Here is a 22,523-nt window from a genome sequence, read left to right as displayed (position 1 = left end):
TGGGCAGACAGAAGGCCCCAGGTCCAATGGGCACTCTGGACATCGATTTTGTGCAACCAACAATATCTCTTACTCTTAGTGACTAATAGCGGAGAAAGGGTGGATATTGCAGAACAAATATGGGGAGGGGGGAGGTTGTGGCCTGGGGCTGTTGAGTGGGAGAAGAAGGCTAGGTAAAGTGATAGTGGAATATCGGTAAAATTGCCAATATTCCACTATCAGTATAGGCCAGTGCCCAATAGCAGAATATCTGTAATTTTACGAATGTTCTACTAGCATCGTCACCTGGCACTAGAGATGTCGCTAACATAGAATTTCCTGTTCGCGAACACGAACTTCCAAAAATGTATGAATCGCCATTGACTTCAATGGGAAGGCGAAATTTAAAACCTACAAAGACTGTTTCTGGCCACAAAAGTGATGAAGAATCAAGGGTTCTAACACCTGGACTGTGGAATGCCAGAGGGGGATCCATGCAAAAAGTCCCACCAAAAATTACGAGTTGACACAAAGTCGTGTTTTAATCCCTAAGGGCCCGTTTCCACTGTTGCGACGCGATTTCGCCGGCATCCCGACGCTTGTAAAAACGCATGCGGATGCGTTTCCGCATGCGTTTTTACCCGCGATTTCGCGTGCGATTTCCCATGGCAGGGTGCCATGCGAAATTAACCATGACTCTGCCAGGGCAAAATAACATTGAAAAAGGTCGAAAATCGCACGCGAAGCGCGGGTAAAAACGCATGTAAAAAACGCATGCGTTTTTCCTATTAAATACATTAGCGGCGATTCGCATGGATTCCCGACGCAGGCGAATTCTGTGGGTCCCGTCGTGCAGATTTGGCCCGCCGCCAAATCGCTCCCGCACGCCGCACATATGGGAACAGCCCCGGCCACTTCAATGTACCAAGCGAATCCGCATGTCGGCGCCGCATGCGGATTCGCTATGGTGGAAACGAGCCCTAAAGGGCAGAAATCACATTATGCACAGCTCTGGGTGTCAGTGGGCTGTGGAGTGTCTCACTCAGAGAAATGCAATAGTACTATCAGAATACAGTGACATGATAATGCATTTAGTGTGGTTCTGTGCCTTTAACTTAATGAGGCAACAGCAGTAGTGTGCACACAGCTCTGGGTGTCAGTGGGCTGTGGAGTGTCTCACACAGAGAAATGCAATAGTACTATCAGAATACAGTGACATAATAATACACTGGAGTGGTTCTGTGCCTGCAGTGTAATGAGGTAACAGCAGTAGTGTGCACACAGCTCTGGGTGTCAGTGGGCTGTGGAGTGTCTCACACAGAGAAATGCAATAGTACTATCAGAATACAGTGACATAATAATACACTGGAGTGGTTCTGTGCCTGCAGTGTAATGAGGTAACAGCAGTAGTGTGCACAAAGCTCTGGGTGTCAGTGGGCTGTGGAGTGTCTCACACAGAGAAATGCAATAGTACTATCAGAGTACAGTGACATAATAATGCACTGGAGGGGTTCTGTGCCTGTAACTTAATGAGGCAACAGCAGTAGTGTGCACAGCTCTGGGTGTCAGTGGGCTGTGGAGTGTCACACACAAAAAAAAACAGGAGACCGATTTGCTGTTTGAAGGGCTGTTTGGGATGCTTTCACAGCAAGTGAGGAACAAGAACACAGGCCTAGCTAATGCTTTCCCTATTCGGATTTAAAAAGATATCCGAATTCCTATTCAAAGTTCGGATAGTGAAAAAATTTCGGATTATCTGGGTAGTTCGGATACCCGAATATTGGATAAGCACCACTGACTAACACAGACAGCATTACCAACTCCCACAAGTTCTACTCTAGCTCTACACTTTCCAAACTAAAATTCACCCTTATTCCGTTTATTTCCTACCTACAGTCGGGTTTCTGTTCTATTCAAGTCTTGAAGCTCTTTTTATGCTGCGTGGAAATCACAGTTATATAGAAACGCACCAGGCAATCCTGATAAAGGCTCCTAATTGATAATTCACTGTTTTTAAGCTCCTCACCGCCACTATTTCATAGGGCACGCGTGACAAGTTTTTTTGTGCTGATATAATCAAGCTTAACATTTTGCAAATTAATAAATGTGTGTAGCGGTGGCATTTCTTTTGTTTTGCATGCAGAAATGAGTGCCGGGCCGGCAGTGAGAGGAGATTTGAGGTGTCTTCTGTGATTGACAAAATGTTCTTTTCGCATCCTGCGGTACTGATAAGGCTTCCGTATTCCAGATCTGCTGCCAAAATACGCGATTTACAAGAGAGGATTATCGTTATTTTTGGGGAATTATGGCCCACTGGATGCCTAGAGGTCAGCATGAACTGAGATGCGATACTTTTGTATGTTTTTGAACCCATTTGCAAACACAACTCTTAATAAAGCAATCCATACATTAATCAATATTTATGTTTGATTGTCCTTAAAGGACAACTGATGCGAGAGGGATATCGAGGCTGCCATATTTAATTCCTTTTTTTTCCCCGGCACTCTGGAAGATCATGCAGTATTCCTGCTCACTTCACAGAGGTAAGGGGAAAAATGTCCTCAGCGATCCAACTTGCCAGCAGTAAGGATGTTACCACCTACCTGTGATAAATTTAAAGAAAACCTGTAACTAGAAAAAGTTCCCCTGAGGGGTACTCACCTCGGGTGGGGGTAGCCTCCGGATCCTATTGAGGTTTCCCCCTTCCTCCTGTGTCCCACGGCAGTCTCGCTGTGCCCCTCCGAACAGCGGGGATGTAAATAGTTACCTTCCCGGCTCCAGTGCAGGCGCAGTATTGTTTCTCTGCTTCGGAGATAGGCGGAAATAGCCGATTGCTGTCGGTCCGCTCCACTGCGCAGGCGCAAGTCTCCTGCACCTGTGTAGTAGAGCGGACCCGAGAGAGATCGGCTATTTCTGTCTATGTCCGTGCTGAGAGCCACAACAGCACCACCCGCTGGAGCCAGGAAAGGTAAATATACCAAGCCTTCTCAGGCTTGTCGGGGGAGGATTCTGGGACACGTCGGGGGAGCCAGCGCTGGATTGCCTGCAGCTACAGGGGAGGTGGAAGCCTCATTGGGACCCTGAGGCTTCCCCCTACCAAGGTGAGTACCCCCCAGGGGAACCTTTTTGTCGATAGTGAAAGTAGCATTATTAAGGATTTGTACTTTTGTACTTACACACTGAGTCCTGGGTTCAAATCCCAGCTATGGTATATAAGCATGCTTTTCAAAAAGTACAAATCCTTAATCATGCTACTTTTTCTATTGAATTGATCATAATGGTAGTATGGTTTATGCTAGGCCAGCTTTAGCATGTAGTGTGGTTCATGGTCTAGAGGGTAAGACATATACCTACTGCACACTGAGTCCTGGGTTCAAATCCCAGCTATGGTATGTAAGCTGTTTTGAAAATCTGCAATTCCCTACTGGATGATATAAGAGGATGGATGGATGGAGGAGGAGGAGGAGAGAGAGAGAGAGAGAGAGAGAGAGAGAGAGAGAGAGAGAGAGAGAGATTTGGTGTTATTGCGGAAAATTCCGCCGGAATTATAAAATTTCCGCGGAATTCCGTTTGAGAGGTATAGGAATTCCGTTTTGACTACCGGAATCGGAATTAATCCAATTCCGGCCGGAATCACGGAATTAAAAAAAAAGGGGCCTAGAGGAGGACACAAAGAGGTATAGAGGGGGACACAAAGGGGCATAGAGGAGGACACAGGGGGACAAACAGAGGATACAGTGGTACACAAAGGGGCATAGAGGAGGACACAAGGGGGGCACAAAGGGGCATAGAGGAGGACACAAGGGGGGCACAAAGGGGCATAGAGGAGGAAACATGAAAGCACAAGGGGGGCACAAAGGGGCATACAGGAGGACACAAGGGGGGCACAAAGGGACTTAGAGGAGGACACAGGGGGACACAAAGAAGCATAGAGGAGGACACAATGAGGATAATCCACAAGATAATCCATGGATGCACCAGGTTTAGTATATATTTTTCCCTCTGGTTTTATGGTCTAATTCTAGGTGCATCTTATGGTCAGGAGCGTCTTATAGTCCGAAAAATATGGTACTCAAAATTATTTTGATAGTACTTTGAACCCACTTTATGGTACTTTTTCTGCGTGGATGAAAAAGGGTGCAGTGAAAAAAGGGCCCGGCTTGATAACAAAATGGCGCGGGTGGATAACAAAATCTGATAACGATAAACATTGTTGTCAAACTTTGGTAATGATAAATACCATTGTTAAAACAGAAGGGAAATAATAACGAAAAAATATTAACGTTAATAATCGTTACACAATTCAACAATACAGCTTAACCCAACCCAACTCTCACACAGAACCCTCCCCTGGTGGTGTTTAAATTAACCACTCCCCTGGTGGCGCCTAACCCTAATAACCTCCCCCCGGTGGTGCCTAACCCTAATTACCGCCCGGTGGTACCCGCCTAACTTTAACCATCCCCCTGGTGGTGCCTAACCCTAACCACCCCCCCTGGTGTTGCCTAAAACTAACCGCCGCCCAGGTGGTGCCTAACCCTAACCACTCCCCCAGGTGGTGCCTAACCCTACCCACTCCCTCTGCAGAAACATCCTTTAACACATAGAAACAATAATATCTTTGATAATGTAAAATCTGTACATATAAACTAAATAATATGACAAAAACTATAATGTCACACGCTTTTAAAACGATAACTACTTCAAAAACTATAATGTTCTAATATTGTTAACAATATTATTTGCTGCGCCCTTTTTCTGATTTTTTGCCTTATTATTATTAACGATAATTGCATTAAAGTGTATGGCGGCGTCCTTTTCGTCCAACCTCATCCTGCGCCCTTTTTTCCTGCTACCCTTTTTCTATAGCAAAGTGCATAAAAGTAGTTATATATATCGATGATGAAAATTTTTTTGGGGAACAAACTCAGGAGAAAAAGTTAATTGCATATGGCCTTGGCACCCCAAAAAATGTGAGTCCTTGTTATTACCTATCTGTCACGTTAACCAAAGAACTGGGAACTGAAGAGCTGTGGTTACTAAATTCTTCCACTGGACATTACAACTGAGATACCTTTTATTTTCTGCAAATACCTTCATAGGGACACATCCCTTTGCACTTTTGTTGGATTTCAAAGATTTTTTTTCCTTTTTGGGGGCAATATTTCAGCCTCAGTCAGTAACCGGGAGACAGTGACGGTATAATAAACCACTAGCCTTCAGGTTCAGCTCATAGGCTCATTCACAACAGATGATACTCCGAACCTGCAAGAAAAATATGGTGAGGAATGTTTGTTTATGGCGTGAGGACAATTCAATTTGTTTCCGCTTGCCTCCGCATTATATTTTACCTCCCTCCCCACTCCACGACATCACGGCTTCTGACACTGAATATATATTTGAATAGAGAGATATTGGTGAAAAATAACAGTGGAGGTGACGGATAATACAGAGGGACATCGGTGATGTAATTATTCCTGCCGTACAGAATGTCCTGCTTGTTTGTGGCGTTTCTACATAACTCCGCTGCTGTACATGTGTTCCACCGATCGGGGATCCGGTGATAGATTTACTGAACCAGTATGCCATGTCAACAATAAGAGGAAGTAACTGATCTGTTACCCAATGTATGTACCGGCTCTCGTTTATCCAAACTATGACAAGATGGTGGCGCTACGGAAGATGCCCGTGCCCTATAAACAAAATAATAATACATCTATCGACATTCAGAAAATATATTACTAAAAACAACAACAACAGCGAAAGTTTTGTAAATCGCTTTTCTCCCGTAGAACCCAAAGCACATAAGCTTGTCGCAAATCAGTACCATACTTCCCAACTTTTTGAGATGAGAAAGAGGGACACTTAAGCCCCGCCCCTGCCACACCCCTGATCATGCCCCATCACACCCCTAGTCACGCATACCATAAAGATTCCATAAGAAAAATATGTTGTATTATAATTCAAACCACACTGGTCCTTTCTATCCTGGTTCATTTTCCTTAATATTAACATTTTAAAAATAGTAATATATCAATTTAAAGGATGGGAATAAAGTTTAGAGTCAAAAAAACACATGTCTAGTAGAGAAATATATATATTTACATAGAAAGGGAGACAAAGTCCTGAAAGAGGGACAGAGGGACAGGGCTCCCAAAAAGGCATAAATGTCAGACTAAACAGGTGACTTTTCAGTTTTGATTTAAACGTGTCCAGGGGTGGAGCCGTCTTGATTAAATTTGGTAAGGCATTCCACAGGGTAGGGGCAGCATGACAGAAAGCTCTGACTCCAAAGGTTTTTAGTTGGACTCTGGGGGTGGTTAAGTTATTGCATCCTTTTGATCTGAGGTTGTGGGAGGTGTGACACAGTTGCAGCAAATCCTTTAAGTATCCAAGGCATGGGTCATGTAGGGATTTGAAGGTTTGCATGCCAACTTTGAAAAGGATTCTTCATTTTATGGGTAGCCAGTGGAGTGAGCGAAGAAGCTTCAGAGTCAGCGTCATGGAGAGAGAAAAATATATAGCAAAAGAATCAGCAGGAGGTACGTAACCTATTCATACATTTATTGTCACTGCTAGTGTCTTGGTCAGGTTAGCATTAAAGAGAAACTCCAACCTAGAATTGAACTTTATCCCAATCAGTAGCACTGTATGACTGATTTTGTGCTCAAATCCCTCCCACAAGAAACTCTGAGTACCGCGGTACTCTGGGCAAACTGCCACAATGTAACAAGGCTCACAGACAGGAAATAGCTGGTTACAGCTGTCTGTAACAGCCAAAACAGCTAGGAGGTAGCTACATAACCTGCCCACAGTAACAATGTCACCATGTGATACATGTCAGAATGTAAATCGGGGAAAGGAAAGATTTTACAATGAGCAAACACTGACTAAATCATTTATACATAATTATGGTAAAAAATTAAGCACATTTTTTACTACATTATTTTCACTGGAGTTCCTCTTTAAGAGTAGACCTAGGTTCTTAACACATGGGGCCATATGCAATTCACTTTTTCACCTCAGTTTTCTCCTAGGCGATATTTTTAGACTTGTCAATAAAATACCTTTTAAGCCACCAGAAAGCAAGGAAATACTCAAAATAATTTTGATAGTACTATTTCACCTACTTTTTGGAACTTTTTTAGTTGAAAAGTGCTGAAAAATTATTTTAAATCGAAGATGAAAAATGATCTCCTGGGAGAAAAGTCAGGTGAAAAAGTGAATTGAATATGGCCCCAGGTATTTAACCCCCGTGAATGGTTCAAGGGATACTTGAATTTGCTGTAGTCAGTCAATCGCAATGATTTGGGAGTTTAAAAAAATGATAAAGCATATAAAATAACTATTTTTAGTGGTATTGATGACTTAATTCATAACAAGGGGTATTTAGCAAATACCTTCTAAATTAAAAGGGAACATCCTGCAATAATGTTGAGAAACACTGTTTAACAGCCCCTCCCACTCCCGACCCAAACACCCCCCCCCCCCTCGGAAAAAAAAACACAGACCAAAACAAGCTGCAGTCCCCAAATTGACAGATACTATGAACTTTCAAATTGACAGAAACAATAAACTATGTTCAAAGTAAAAATGCAACAAGCACGCAATTAATGATATTTTTTAATAATTTACAAAATAATCACATCTGAAAAGCGTAATCCTATTTTTTTGTCTGGAAATAATGTGCGTCTCGATTATTTTGACTATCGTCTGTCTTGGGAGATGAAAGCCACACAACTCATCCATCACTATTTATGAAACCCCAACTTCAGATAAACTCCATAAAGGGTAGTGAGATTGTTGTTCAGACGTCTAAAGAGTTTTTCCCTCGTTTCTGAGCCCCGCGTGTCAACCATTGTCGTCATGTGACACCTTCGGAGAAATGCTACCTTCATTGAGACAGATTGAAACCTGTTTTCGCCGATAGTCGTTTTTAATAATTTAATTTTTCAAATATGACAGAGTGAAAGAAGGCATCAATTTTTCACGGCGGAACTTTTTTTTCCCCATTTGATGTGATATTAGCTGGTCCCGTCTTCACAACACGGCGATGATGACACCCCCGGCGTACGCCATTGTACCGAGCTCTCCTGTCTCTTTGTTTAGATGCTTTTCACATCTTGTCGCCTCTATTAGGTCTATATTTATCGAATAAAAGGGGAGGCTGTGAAAGTGTAAAAGATAATTTCATAGCTAAGCAGAACAAATCATGTAATTCATTCATCTGACACAGTGTTAAATTGTTCTCTCCTGAACTATATTACTGCGCTGGTGAATGCGGTGTAATCATTATACTTATAGAAATGAAATTATATCTTAAACTTTGTTCCACGCCTCCGCTGCTTACAGGAGAACTGTAGTTACACTGGAGAGTCTGATACATATATAGGCCATAGTCCTGCCACATTCTAGCCAAAAAATGTCACAACGTACATTCGATTGGCTGTTATGAGTTGCATACAATATATTTCTGTGTTGCTGAAGTGAGATTGGGGTGCAATAAACTGCGCCCAGCAGAACTACATGCGTAATACAGTAGAGCAATACATTACACTTTATGTGTCAGACATAATGCTGCTTAAAGGAATACTGTAGGGGGGGTCGGGGTAAAAAGAGTTGAACTTACCCAGCGGCTTCTAATGGACCCCCGCAGACATCCTGTGCCCGCGCAGCCACGCTCCGGCCCCGCCTCCAGTACACTTCTGGAATTTCAGACTCGGAAAACCAATGAGCCTGCGTGGTCACGCCCTCCTTCCAGCTGACATCACCAGCAGTGTATTGTGCAGGCCCAGTATGGTCTGTGTCTGCGCAGTACGCTCCTGGTGTAGTCAGCGGGAGCGAGGACACGGGCGTGCAGGCACAGTGGTTTTCCAACTTTAAAGTCTGAAATTCCAGAAGTGAACTGGAGGCGGGGCCGGAGCATCGGGGAGTGGCTGCGCGGGCAGAGGATGCCTGCGGGGGACCGTTAGAAGCCCCGGGTAAGTTCAACTCATTTTCCCCCGACCCCCCCTACTGTATTCCTTTAACAAATGTTCCCCCATTTTGAGAGGTATACACACCTTATTTCTGCTAGTCGTATTCAGGGGCGTACCTAGAGGGGTGCAGCACCTGTGATCGCAGAGGGGCCCAGAGTTGTTGGGGGCCCCCAACTACTAAGCTTCTCTCCCTCCAATACAGGGGACTATACTTCAGATCAGGTGTTTTTGTGGCTACACTTGTTATGGGTGTGAAGACCATAATGGTCACACTTGTTTTATGTCCCTTGTGAGATGGGTGACCAGGGCTGTGAAGGGCACTAAGGGGAGGCAAGGGAAGGGGGGTGGAAACATCTGGGGGGCCATCAAAACGATGCTGGAATTGAAGTTATGCCCACTGCTTGTATCAATTGGAGGAGTGTTACAATCGCTATCTTTGATAGGTTGTTTTTGCTGCTTGTTTTACTATAAAGAAGAATGTCCTTCACTTCCTTTCCCTGTGACCACCGGATTGCTAGTGTGATCTTAGGTGTCACTGAGGCAGGAAGTGTGGAGTCGCAATAATACTCTGAGGTCATTGCTCTATCTCGTGTCACTTCCTGTCAGATGACAGGCTGATAGATCACACACTGCTTATCTCTCCGGAGTACTAATGTACTACGAGTGCCTCCAGTTTTAGCTGTTATCATTGGGTCATTCCTTGTTTTCCCCAGGCTAATGTTGTTGTGACTTTGCCGAGATTCCAGGTTTTTTTACTTTGAGATTCTATTTTTTTTATGTTGACTATAAAGGGCCTCTCCTGCTGTTTTCTGTTTTATACATATTCCTGCCACGTACGATACTTCATAGTCTATCTTCAATTATGCCAATTGCTTATAACAAATTCACGCTGGCTTTCCAAAAATTCCCGATAACCCCGAGGCTCTCTATTACTATTCCGTCTGAAGCAATGAGCTGTGTTTCCTCGGTGGGTCTGCCGGGGCCGGGGAGAGGCTTGTGATGATATTAATACATAAAAAATGCCATGGAGAAGACGCATGAACGCCGGTCTTTCATCAAGCCATCGACATATCGTGATCCTTGTAGAGTGTTGTGTGTTTGTTGTAATAGTCATGTATAGCAATCATCACGGGCAGAACTGGGGCCATTCTTTTGTGTATCCAACTTATTTCATTTTAACCTCCCTGGCGGTGACCCCGAGCTGAGCTCGGGCTAGCTACCGGAGGCTCAATACAAGTCAATAGAAGGCAGAAGGAGCTTTTACACACCTCCTGGGGGATCCAGAGGTTGGTAGCCATTCTCCTTCCTGTCCTTGGAGGCTCTCAATCACTCTGGTGAGATCACCGTCATTGATCTCACCAAAGTGTTACAGCGCCACCCAGAGGACGGAGGTAAAATTGCAGCACTGGAGCCCAGGGAGATGAGTGAGAGCTGGGGCTGCTGCTGGCTTCCTGACAGCATGATTGTTTCCTGATTTTAGGGTCTGAAATGTTCAGAAAATACCCTAAAACCTGTAAATAATCTTACCGCCAGGGAGGCTAATGATTAGAATTACTTAAAGAGACACTGAAGTGAAAAAAATATGATATAGTGGATTGGTTGTGTACTATGAATAATTACTAGAAGATTAGCAGCAAAGAAAATATTCTCATACTCTTATTTTTTTAGGTATATAGTGTTTTTTCTAACATTGCATCATTCTATAATATGTGCAGATTACACAACACTCAGCATTCAAAATGAGTCTTTCAGAGCAGTCTGTGAAGTAATGACCTCTCCTCTAGCAGAGGAAAAGTAAATAGTCCAGGAACAGTTGAGATAATAAAAGTCAGATAACAGCCCTCTCCACCACTAACTTAGTCGGAGAGCTTAATGGCTTTTTTGCATAGAGATAACAACTGGAGTTTCTTAACTCTTCCTGTACTTGAAACAATTACACTGATGTATCTGATCTTAATGTTTTATTTCTTAGCTGTGCTACACATAGAAATCATAATATCATCATTTTTTTTCGCTTCAGTGTCTCTTTAAAAGAACATCCAAAGAAGAATATGGTCATTTTAGCGTCACACAATTTTTTCTGAGTTAGTTTTCTTGAATACAAAGAAGTGTCTAGTTGTTATTATTATTATTGTTATTGTTTGTAGTCTCTTCCATTGTGTTGTACAAAGAAAGGCACACAAACATGGGGACATACATAATACAGACACGGATACGTGACACACAGCTGGGAAACAACATAAATATTGCACCAACCACTACAAGGTTTCTGCCAAAACATACAGCAATAACGAAAAACAATAGTTTGTGAAGCCTGACCTTGTGAGCTTACAATCTAAAGGACTACAGGGGGGGAAACAAGAAGCAAGACAAAATGCAAATACAATGGGCCTGATTCACAAAGCGGTGCTAACAGTTAGCACCGTGGTGAAAAGCCCTTTATCACGCCTAAACTCTGTTTAGGCATGATGGGCTCGATTCACCAAGCGGTGCAAAGTGTTAGCACCGTGGTGAAAAGGCCCTTATCACGCCTAAACTCAGTTTAGGCATGATAAGAAGGGCTTCGCGCGAAGTTACCGCGCGTACGCGCGTTCGCGCGTACGCGCGCAAGTGCGCGCGCAGCACCCGACGCTTCGCGCGAAGCTCCCATTAAACCCTATGGGACTTTGCGCGCGCTCTCACGCCTGAACGCGCGAACGCGCGTTCGCGCGGTAACTTCGCGCGAAGAGCAGGAAAAATCGGTGATAACTCAGTGGTGAAAAGGTCATCACGCCTAAAGTCTTTTAGGCGTGATAACTGGGTTATCACCGCTTTGTGAATCGAGGCCTAGGTGTGATAAGTTTAGGCATGATAAGTTTAGGTGTGATAAGTTTAGGCATGATAAGTTTAAGCGCCAACTGCGTTAGCACCGCAGTGCACAGCTGATCAAAAGTTTTACGCTAGCAAAGTCTGGTGCACTTCGTATTAAGTTTAATGGTGCTGCTTTGCGTGCGGGACTTTGCAAGCGATCTAAACTTATCTAAACTTAGCATGCCTAAACTTATCACACCTAAACTTATCATGCCTAAACTTATCACGCCTAAACTGGCTTTTCACCAGCGTGGTGCAATGGTTATCATGCCTAAAGTCTCTAACTGGGTTAGCACCGCTTTGTGAATCGAGCCCTTTAGGCGTGATAACCATTTTTATCATGCCTAAACTCAGTTTAGGCATGATAAGTTTAGGCATGATAAGTTTAGGCATGCTAAGTTTAGATAAGTTTAGATCGCATGCAAAGTCCCGCACGCAAAGCAGCGCCATTAAACTCTATGCAAAGTGCACCAGACTTTGCCAGCGCAAAACTTTTGATCAGTTGTGCACTACGGTGCTAAGCAAGTTGGTTCTTAAACTTATCACGCCTAAAAACTTATCACACCTAAACTTATCATGCCTAAACTTATCACACCTAAACTTATTACACCTAGGCCTCGATTCACAAAGCGGTGATAACCCAGTTATCACGCCTAAAAGACTTTAGGCGTGATGACCTTTTCACCACTGAGTTATCACCGATTTTTCCTGCTCTTCGCGCGAAGTTACCGCGCGAACGCGCGTTCGCGCGTTCAGGCGTGAGAGCGCGCGCAAAGTCCCATAGGGCTTAATGGGAGCTTCGCGCGAAGCGGGGACGCTGCGCGCGCACGCGCGCGGTTGCGCGCGCAAAACTTTGCGCGCGGCAACTTCGCGCGAGTTTCTTCTTATCATGCCTAAAGTGACTTTAGGCGTGATAAGTGCCTTTTCACCACGGTGCTAACACTTTGCACCGCTTTGTGAATCGAGCCCCTAAACTTATCATGCCTAAACAGAGTTTAGGCATGATAAAGGGCTTTTCACCACGGTGCTAACTGTTAGCACCGCTTTGTGAATCAGGCCCCAAGGGCCTGATTTACAAAGCAGTGCTAACAGTTAGCACCCTGGTGAAAAGCCCTTTATCACGCCTAAACTCAGTTTAGGCATGATAAGTTTAGGCATGATAAGTTTAGGTGTGATAAGTTTAGGCATGCTAAGTTTAGATAAGTTTAGATCGCTTGCAAAGTCCCGCACGCAAAGCAGCGCCATTAAACTTTATACAAAGTGCACCAGTCTTTGCTAGCGTAAAACTTTTGATCAGCTGTGCACTGCGGTGCTAACGCAGTTGGCGCTTAAACTTAGCATGCCTAAACTTATCACACCTAAACTTATCATGCCTAAACTTATCACACCTAAACTTATCACACCTAAACTTATCATGCCTAAACTGAGTTTAGGCATGATAAAGGGCTTTTCACCAGGGTGCTAACTGTTAGCACCGCTTTGTGAATCAAGCCCATCATGCCTAAACTTATCACACCTAAACTTATCATGCCTAAACTTATCACACCTGGGCCTCGATTCACAAAGCGGTGATAACCCAGTTATCACGCCTAAAAGACTTTAGGCGTGATGACCTTTTCACCACTGAGTTATCACCGCTTTTTCCTGCTCTTCGCGCGAAGTTACCGCGCGAACGCGCGTTCGCGCGTTCGCGCGTGAGAGCGCGCGCAAAGTCCCATAGGGCTTAATGGGAGCTTCGCGCGAAGCGGGGACGCTGCGCGCGCACGCGCGCGTTTGCGCGCGCAAAACTTTGCGCGCGGCAACTTCGCGCGAGTTTCTTCTTATCATGCCTAAAGTGACTTTAGGCGTGATAAGGGCCTTTTCACCACGGTGCTAACACTTTGCACCGCTTGGTGAATCGAGCCCCTAAACTGGCTTTTCACCCGAGTGGTGCAATGGTTATCATGCCTAAAGTCTCTAACTGAGTTAGCACCGCTTTGTGAATCAGGCCCTATGACTTGCATACAGAACATGAGAGAAATAACTTGAAGGGATTGTATTGAGTTTTTAGCGCATTTAGTTTGTTCATTTATTTTTGTTAAGCACCGTTTTTTTCCCTTCTTCTAATTAGAACTATATGAATTAATTACAAATAATTGTAATAACTCATAATTGGTCCTCCCTGGGTTTGTGTGGCTAATTAAAACATACTGGCAGGCTAATTGGCTTCCCCCCAAAACTGTTCTGCATTATGCTGGAACAGGAGATCCTGTGAGCCCCACTGAGTGATGGGATAATATTCAGAATACTGTGTGACGTGCTGACGTTAGAGGTAGGTGAACTCCAGCACATTACAAAGAAGGAAATGGAAAAAAAATGGCTTATTGTGCAAGATCTGAATTGTACAAGCAAGAACCGGCCCTGTGCTCGTGTAGATGTGTGTGTCTTTATAAAGGGGCAACTTTAAAATGTTGTTTTGAGGGGTTTTAGTAGAGACAATAGAATCTAGCAGGAGGTTTACACGTATGATACAAAAAGCCATAACCTACTAAACTTCTCTCTCTCAGCTACACACTACCACAGCTGAATCACAAGAGTCATGGATGCAGTCGCACCTCTTACCAATACCACACTGCGTCAGTCGCCAATCCTGGTGGACCAAAGCCACTAAACAGCTAAACAGATGCTCTAGAGCAGTGCTGCTCGGATACCCCTTTTCAAAATCCGAATAGTATTCGGATCTGGATACCTAGAAATCTGATCCGAATCGGATATCCGAATTCAAACTTTTTGGTACCCGAATGCAATTCGGATATCCGAACCAGAATCGGAGATATCCGCCCGGATTCGGATATCCGAGTAGAAAACTGGAAGTGGCCTTTAAATTGCTTCTAAAACGTTTTTTAGGGCAAATGAGGCATGTGCCATCATGTTTTTTAAAGGGAAACACTAATTGATGATGTGGGGACCTACCCCCCCCCCCAAAAAAAAAAATGGCTGTCAATTAACATCAGGACTAGGTTCCAGACAGCGGCCGTGTGGCCCACATTGGGCTCGATTCACAAAGTGGTGCAAAGTGTTAGCACCATGGTGAAAAGGCCCTTATCACGCCTAAAGGCACTTTAGGCATGATAAGAAGAAACTCGCGCGAAGTTGCCGCGCGCAAAGTTTTGCGCGCGCAACCGCGCGCAGGTGCGCGCGCAGCGTCCCCGCTTCGCGCGAAGCTCCCATTAAGCCCTATGGGACTTTGCGCGCGCTCTCACGCCTGAACGCGCGAACGCGCGTTCGCGCGGTAACTTCGCGCGAAGAGCAGGAAAAATCGGTGATAACTCAGTGGTGAAAAGGTCATCACGCCTAAAGTCTTTTAGGCGTGATAACTGGGTTATCACCGCTTTGTGAATCGAGGCCATTGTGTCCAAAGTCCGACCGCACAACTGGGACAGCACAGTTATCATCCCAGACACCTCCAAAAAATTACACAGCAATTGTGTTCAGATAATCACCATTAGAGAGAGTTAGGGGTAGTGAGCCCCTCAAGGCGCGATCTGGCCACCCGAATAATGTTGCTCGGCTGCTCCCATGACCACTAAACAATTGAAAAAAGACAAAGAAGGGAGCGCTCTGAGAAGTCAATCAGCAAAAAGCAAAGCAAAGGTGGAATGGTCTCACCTAGTAGCAGTGTGGCCAGCACAGCGTGCTCAGCCGCGATAGGCAGTTGTCCCTCTATGCCAGCCGGGGACCAAGCTCTCCGTAGCGGCGGGGCGGAAGTCCGTGACGTCACCTTCCCAGTAGTCCTAGCGGTAGTTGCTATGGGGACCTAGACGCTTCCTCTATCACACGCACAGAAGCGTGGTGAGCGGCGTCTGGTCCTCCGTAGGGGCTGGGAGGCAAAGTAGGGGGGATTTTTGTGCAAAAAGGCACAGATGCAGGGATAAAGTAAAATAATTTAATGCACAAGCATAGACAACGCGTTTCACGGGGAAACAATCCCCGCTTTCTCAAGTCAAAGCTTACAAACAGTAGGGGAAACAGCCCCTTATATATCAGCCAATCAGCTCTTTCTATGAGGTATCTACGGAATACCAGTGGATCCAAGAAAGCCCAACCACCGTATAGTATGGAATAAAAGGGAAATGAGTAAAGATACAGGTTCAAGGAAAAAAAGAGCACCCAGTGTGCAACAAGAACCCATACCCAGACAGAAGATCTAATAGTTGCAATAGTCATCCCTAATAATACCTCTCTAACTCATCATTAGCAGCAAATAGCAATATATACAAAATGTCATATATAAATATATAGATGCATATAAAAGTCATGTAAAAATCATGTAAAAATTAAAACAATTATCATTTTCAAACCCACACATATATCTCATATTAGCAGCACAACTTGTCTCATCTATATTCCAAATCCATCACTTGGGTGTATATAGGGGTCAGGGGATGTTGCACCCACGGAGCACGGCACGCACATGCCCACGCTCCCGTAGGCGCTCATCACCACACCCGTCCACCAAAAGGGCCCACCCACGTGTTCCCCCTCCCCCACCCCCCCCACGGCCCATCTGGCACTACATTACACATTGCAAATGGCTCATCTCCTCTAGACATTTGTTCAACCCTCCCGGCTCTAAGGTTCCCAGTTTTAGGATCCAAAAGGATTCCCGTCTGCAAAGAATCCGATATTTCTCGTGTTTATTAGGATGGTGCACCTGCTCTATAATAGTGGCCCTCAATACATTAAAGTCCCTGTTATGTACTAAATTGCAGTGATTGGACACCCCATGTTTGGGTTCCCCCTTACTTACATTAGACCTGTGCTTATTCAAGCGAGTTTGAAATTTCTGGGTAGTTCGACCCACGTAACCCAGATTACATGGACAAACCAACAAATAGACCACATATGTGCTCTGACAGTTTACGTGGCTCTTTATCGGGAACTGTACAGAACCATTGATCTGAAAGGTAGTTGCACCATTATTTAAGGTATTGCAGCAGAGGCATCGTTTGGACTTGCATGAATAGCACCCCAATCTAGTCTGGTTGCCATCACTATTAACAATTACACTCGGTGTCAATCTGCTGGGTGCTATATAGCCCCTAATGGTTTTTCCTCTTCGGAACACCAGTTGGGGTTTAGGGGGAAGGGTTTGTTTAAGCACGGGGTCACTCAGAAGAACTGGCCAGTACTTTTCAAAAATCTGCCTGCATTCCCCAGCCTGTCCAGAGTAGTCAACAACAATGGGCAGCCGGTTGGTAATTGAACTAGACACCCCTAATTTTCTTCCCGTATAGGTTTTAGGTAACAGACACTCCTGCTGAGAGAGGGCAGAAGCCCTTTTCAAAGCAGAGTCTATCAGGGGAACAGGATAATGTTTTTCTAAGAATCGTGTTTTCAGAATTGTCGACTGACGATCAAAATCGTCGTCACTCGTACAATTCCGGCGTAGCCGTTTGAATTGACCATACGGTACATTTTTGAGCCAGGGCCTATGATGGGCGCTAAAGTAATCAAGATATCCATTCCTGTCGGTAGATTTAAAATAGTTCAAGGTGCTAATTTTAGCACTGACAGGGTCCACTCTGATTTCCAGATCTAGGAAGTGTATTTTGAGGGGATCAGTTTCCATAGTAAACGTTAGCCCAAAGGGACTGTCGTTGAGATATCGTACATATCCGGCCAGTTCTTCTTCTGATCCCCCCCATACACATAAGATGTCATCTATGAAGCGGCGATGTAGGACGAGGCCCGCCCGATATGGGTTGTCGGCGGACCAAACAAGTCGGTCCTCCAACCAACCCATATATAGATTGGCGAAGGCCGGAGCGAACCTCGTCCCCATCGCCGTTCCACGCAGCTGTAGATAAACATTGTCCAAATAGGTGAAGTAATTGGTCTTCAATATAAACTCAATAGAGTCCAGTATAAATGTTTTCTGTATATCTGGCATAAGTGGATCACCATCCAGATAGTAACTAACGGCTTTAAGGCCCAAATCATGGGGTATATTTGTATATAATGCACAGACGTCAAGTGTAACCCATCTGTATGAGGGGACAGACCATTTTAATTCGCCTATTACCTGTAAGGTGTGTGTAGTATCTTTTAGATAAGCAGGTAACTGGCAGACAAACTTCTGTAGATGGAGGTCAATATAGTGGGACAGGTTACTCGTGATCGAATTTATTCCCGCAATGATGGGCCTGCCTGGGGGATTAGTGGTGCATTTGTGCACCTTTGGAAGGTGATAAAAAAAGGGGACTTTAGGTGCCTCGATATTGAGATAATTATATTCGTCAGGATTCAATATGCCATTGGAATGGGCTTGGCCAATTAGATCTCTGTATTGAGCAAGGAAAACATCCGTAGGATCATCGGTAAGTCTCCTATAATACAAGGGGTCCCCCAGTAACCTGTATGCTTCCCCCACATATGCATCTCGATCTTGGACCACCACTCCCCCCCCCTTGTCAGTTTCCCTAATGACAATAGTATTATTGTCTTTCAATAGTTTAAGGGCCCTTCTTTCCATTCTAGTGAGATTGGGTCGAAGTGGCGTTTTGGTGGCCAATTTTAGGATATCATCCGTAACCAATTGACAAAAAGTTTCCACTTGGGCTCCTTTGTACTGGGTGGGATTGAATTTAGACTTCCCCTTTAAGTCGGTAGTAATGGGTCTAGACATGAGTATGTCAACAAGATTATCTGGCGCGGCAGCAAGTGGATCACACAGATCCACTGTACCCACCACCTCCACTGTCCCTACATCCACATCTTTGTGGGTACTCCTCTGTTTTTTGATAGAGAAGTATCTCTGTAGGGACAACTTGCGAATGTATGCATGTACATCGGTGAGAATCTGGAAGGTATTTACTTTGTCGCTAGGACAAAATGAAAGGCCTTTGCTAAGAACAGACACTTCACTAGAAGTCAAACTGTGTGAGGAGAGATTGAAAATAGGGACCACAGAGCTTTGGCCATCAGCAGAGTTTACGACAGTTGTCGTTTCTTTCCGGGCTTTAGTATTCCCTCGTTTACCCCTTCTGTGAGATCTAGATCCGACAGGGATCTTTTTAACCCGTCTTTCCTGAAGTATTCTGTAATTCGTGGATATATTAGTATGGGGAGTCGGCTCTTGGATATTCTCTGGGGGATTGGGACTCTGTCCCCCCCTAAAAAAATCTTACATGGGGAGTCCCGGGGCGGGGATCTGTGTACAGGAGGACCGACAGTTGTACTGTCCACTACTTCTATGGTGTTTTCTCCTTCAAGGGTATTAGTCCGGGGTTCTGCATGTATTTCGGCTTCCAGAACAATTCTATTCATGTTAGCCGATGAGTTATCTCTAAGATTTGTTGCAAGCGTCCGGGTTTCGCTCACCAATTGTAATGCACTGACCAAGGGACTACAAGGGGCGGTGGTGGGTAGGTCTGTGTAGGAATTATCCAGTGAAGTGTCCAAACTATCATCTGCTGCCATCGCTAGGACAGATGCGGCGGCCTCACTGGAAAGCCCCACTGTACTATGTGGCAAAGACCCAATCTGATTGTGCTCTACAGGTTGGCCAGGGTTTCCTACAGGTCCACCTGATGGAAACTTGGTGGTCCCTAGGGGGTGGATTCTCTTGGAATTATAAAAGGTTCTTACACCATCATTTCGACCCTGACCCCTCATCCCAAGTCCATTAGAGGAATCCATTCTTTCTCTGTAGTTCAGATATCTATGTTTTTGTCTAGATAGTTTGGGGGGAAGTCTCTCATGATGTTCACAAGGACCGTAATGCCTTACGGGGTGAGGCCTCATGGGCTGGGATCCATACATATTGCCCCTTCTCTGCGGGTTATATGGGTCAGGTTGTTGATCCCCCCATCTAATGTGTCTAGGTCTAGTAGGGATAGACATAAGAGGGGGTGGTGGTGGCTTGGTGGACCCCCGAGAGTCACTCACTCCAGTGAAAGGATGGTGGACATGCTGTTTGGGGGTTGTTTCCACCTTAGGAACCTTCCACGCTCTGTTATGGCCTCGTGTATAGTCGGCCTGATCTCTGGCAAACTTCTCCATTTTCTTGCGAAAAAACTCTCTCTCAAGATGGCGAAGTCTGCCAGTAACCCTCCGATCCCAGGATTGGAAGAAGGGGTCCTCTCTATACTGTTCAAGGGCACTCATATTGGACTCAATATCAGCCTGTACGATGCAAATGAGGGATTCCCTCTTTTTAATGATAATATCCATAGCTTCGATGGATTTGCTATCCCAATAGTTGTCCCATGTTTCAGTATAATCTACATCAGACATAAAAGCAGACTGAATGGGGACTCTCAGACCTCGATGTACAATCTTGGCATCCTTATATTTTTCCATAAACAGTACATCAAGGGAGTGTTTCATCTCTTTCTCTAGAAGTTCCTCTAAGCTCCTCATTTGTATGATGATATTTTTCTCCTTGGGAACACTCTGAGGCGGCAATAGCTCTCCCCCCTCTGAACATCCCAATAGTGATCTAAACTCTTTCCTCTGGATATAGTATTCCATAGTATGGGGGGGGGGGAAAAAACACTGGAATGTATATCCGGTTTATAAATAGGCTTTCCCCAAATAAAGTACAATAAAATTAAAATTAAAACTAGACAGTTATAATCATAAACATTCACATATAATAATAGCAATGTATCCCGAAATTGCGTTTAAACACACATCTGTATATACATTCGTAAGCACCCATAGAGGGTGAGAAATCACTCATCAATTAGGTGGCCTCCGCTCCACAGTCCTGTATGCTGGAAGTCCAAACACAGTTCAAAAGTAGAGAGAGTTAGGGGTAGTGAGCCCCTCAAGGCGCGATCTGGCCACCCGAATAATGTTGCTCGGCTGCTCCCATGACCACTAAACAATTGAAAAAAGACAAAGAAGGGAGCGCTCTGAGAAGTCAATCAGCAAAAAGCAAAGCAAAGGTGGAATGGTCTCACCTAGTAGCAGTGTGGCCAGCACAGCGTGCTCAGCCGCGATAGGCAGTTGTCCCTCTATGCCAGCCGGGGACCAAGCTCTCCGTAGCGGCGGGGCGGAAGTCCGTGACGTCACCTTCCCAGTAGTCCTAGCGGTAGTTGCTATGGGGACCTAGACGCTTCCTCTATCACACGCACAGAAGCGTGGTGAGCGGCGTCTGGTCCTCCGTAGGGGCTGGGAGGCAAAGTAGGGGGGATTTTTGTGCAAAAAGGCACAGATGCAGGGATAAAGTAAAATAATTTAATGCACAAGCATAGACAACGCGTTTCACGGGGAAACAATCCCCGCTTTCTCAAGTCAAAGCTTACAAACAGTAGGGGAAACAGCCCCTTATATATCAGCCAATCAGCTCTTTCTATGAGGTATCTACGGAATACCAGTGGATCCAAGAAAGCCCAACCACCGTATAGTATGGAATAAAAGGGAAATGAGTAAAGATACAGGTTCAAGGAAAAAAAGAGCACCCAGTGTGCAACAAGAACCCATACCCAGACAGAAGATCTAATAGTTGCAATAGTCATCCCTAATAATACCTCTCTAACTCATCATTAGCAGCAAATAGCAATATATACAAAATGTCATATATAAATATATAGATGCATATAAAAGTCATGTAAAAATCATGTAAAAATTAAAACAATTATCATTTTCAAACCCACACATATATCTCATATTAGCAGCACAACTTGTCTCATCTATATTCCAAATCCATCACTTGGGTGTATATAGGGGTCAGGGGATGTTGCACCCACGGAGCACGGCACGCACATGCCCACGCTCCCGTAGGCGCTCATCACCACACCCGTCCACCAAAAGGGCCCACCCACGTGTTCCCCCTCCCCCACCCCCCCCACGGCCCATCTGGCACTACATTACACATTGCAAATGGCTCATCTCCTCTAGACATTTGTTCAACCCTCCCGGCTCTAAGGTTCCCAGTTTTAGGATCCAAAAGGATTCCCGTCTGCAAAGAATCCGATATTTCTCGTGTTTATTAGGATGGTGCACCTGCTCTATAATAGTGGCCCTCAATACATTAAAGTCCCTGTTATGTACTAAATTGCAGTGATTGGACACCCCATGTTTGGGTTCCCCCTTACTTACATTAGACCTGTGCTTATTCAAGCGAGTTTGAAATTTCTGGGTAGTTCGACCCACGTAACCCAGATTACATGGACAAACCAACAAATAGACCACATATGTGCTCTGACAGTTTACGTGGCTCTTTATCGGGAACTGTACAGAACCATTGATCTGAAAGGTAGTTGCACCATTATTTAAGGTATTGCAGCAGAGGCATCGTTTGGACTTGCATGAATAGCACCCCAATCTAGTCTGGTTGCCATCACTATTAACAATTACACTCGGTGTCAATCTGCTGGGTGCTATATAGCCCCTAATGGTTTTTCCTCTTCGGAACACCAGTTGGGGTTTAGGGGGAAGGGTTTGTTTAAGCACGGGGTCACTCAGAAGAACTGGCCAGTACTTTTCAAAAATCTGCCTGCATTCCCCAGCCTGTCCAGAGTAGTCAACAACAATGGGCAGCCGGTTGGTAATTGAACTAGACACCCCTAATTTTCTTCCCGTATAGGTTTTAGGTAACAGACACTCCTGCTGAGAGAGGGCAGAAGCCCTTTTCAAAGCAGAGTCTATCAGGGGAACAGGATAATGTTTTTCTAAGAATCGTGTTTTCAGAATTGTCGACTGACGATCAAAATCGTCGTCACTCGT

This window comes from Hyperolius riggenbachi, chromosome 8 (assembly GCF_040937935.1).
Source record: "Hyperolius riggenbachi isolate aHypRig1 chromosome 8, aHypRig1.pri, whole genome shotgun sequence".
Classification (NCBI taxonomy): Eukaryota; Metazoa; Chordata; class Amphibia; order Anura; family Hyperoliidae; genus Hyperolius; species Hyperolius riggenbachi.
Note: the sequence above shows the minus strand (reverse complement) of the source record.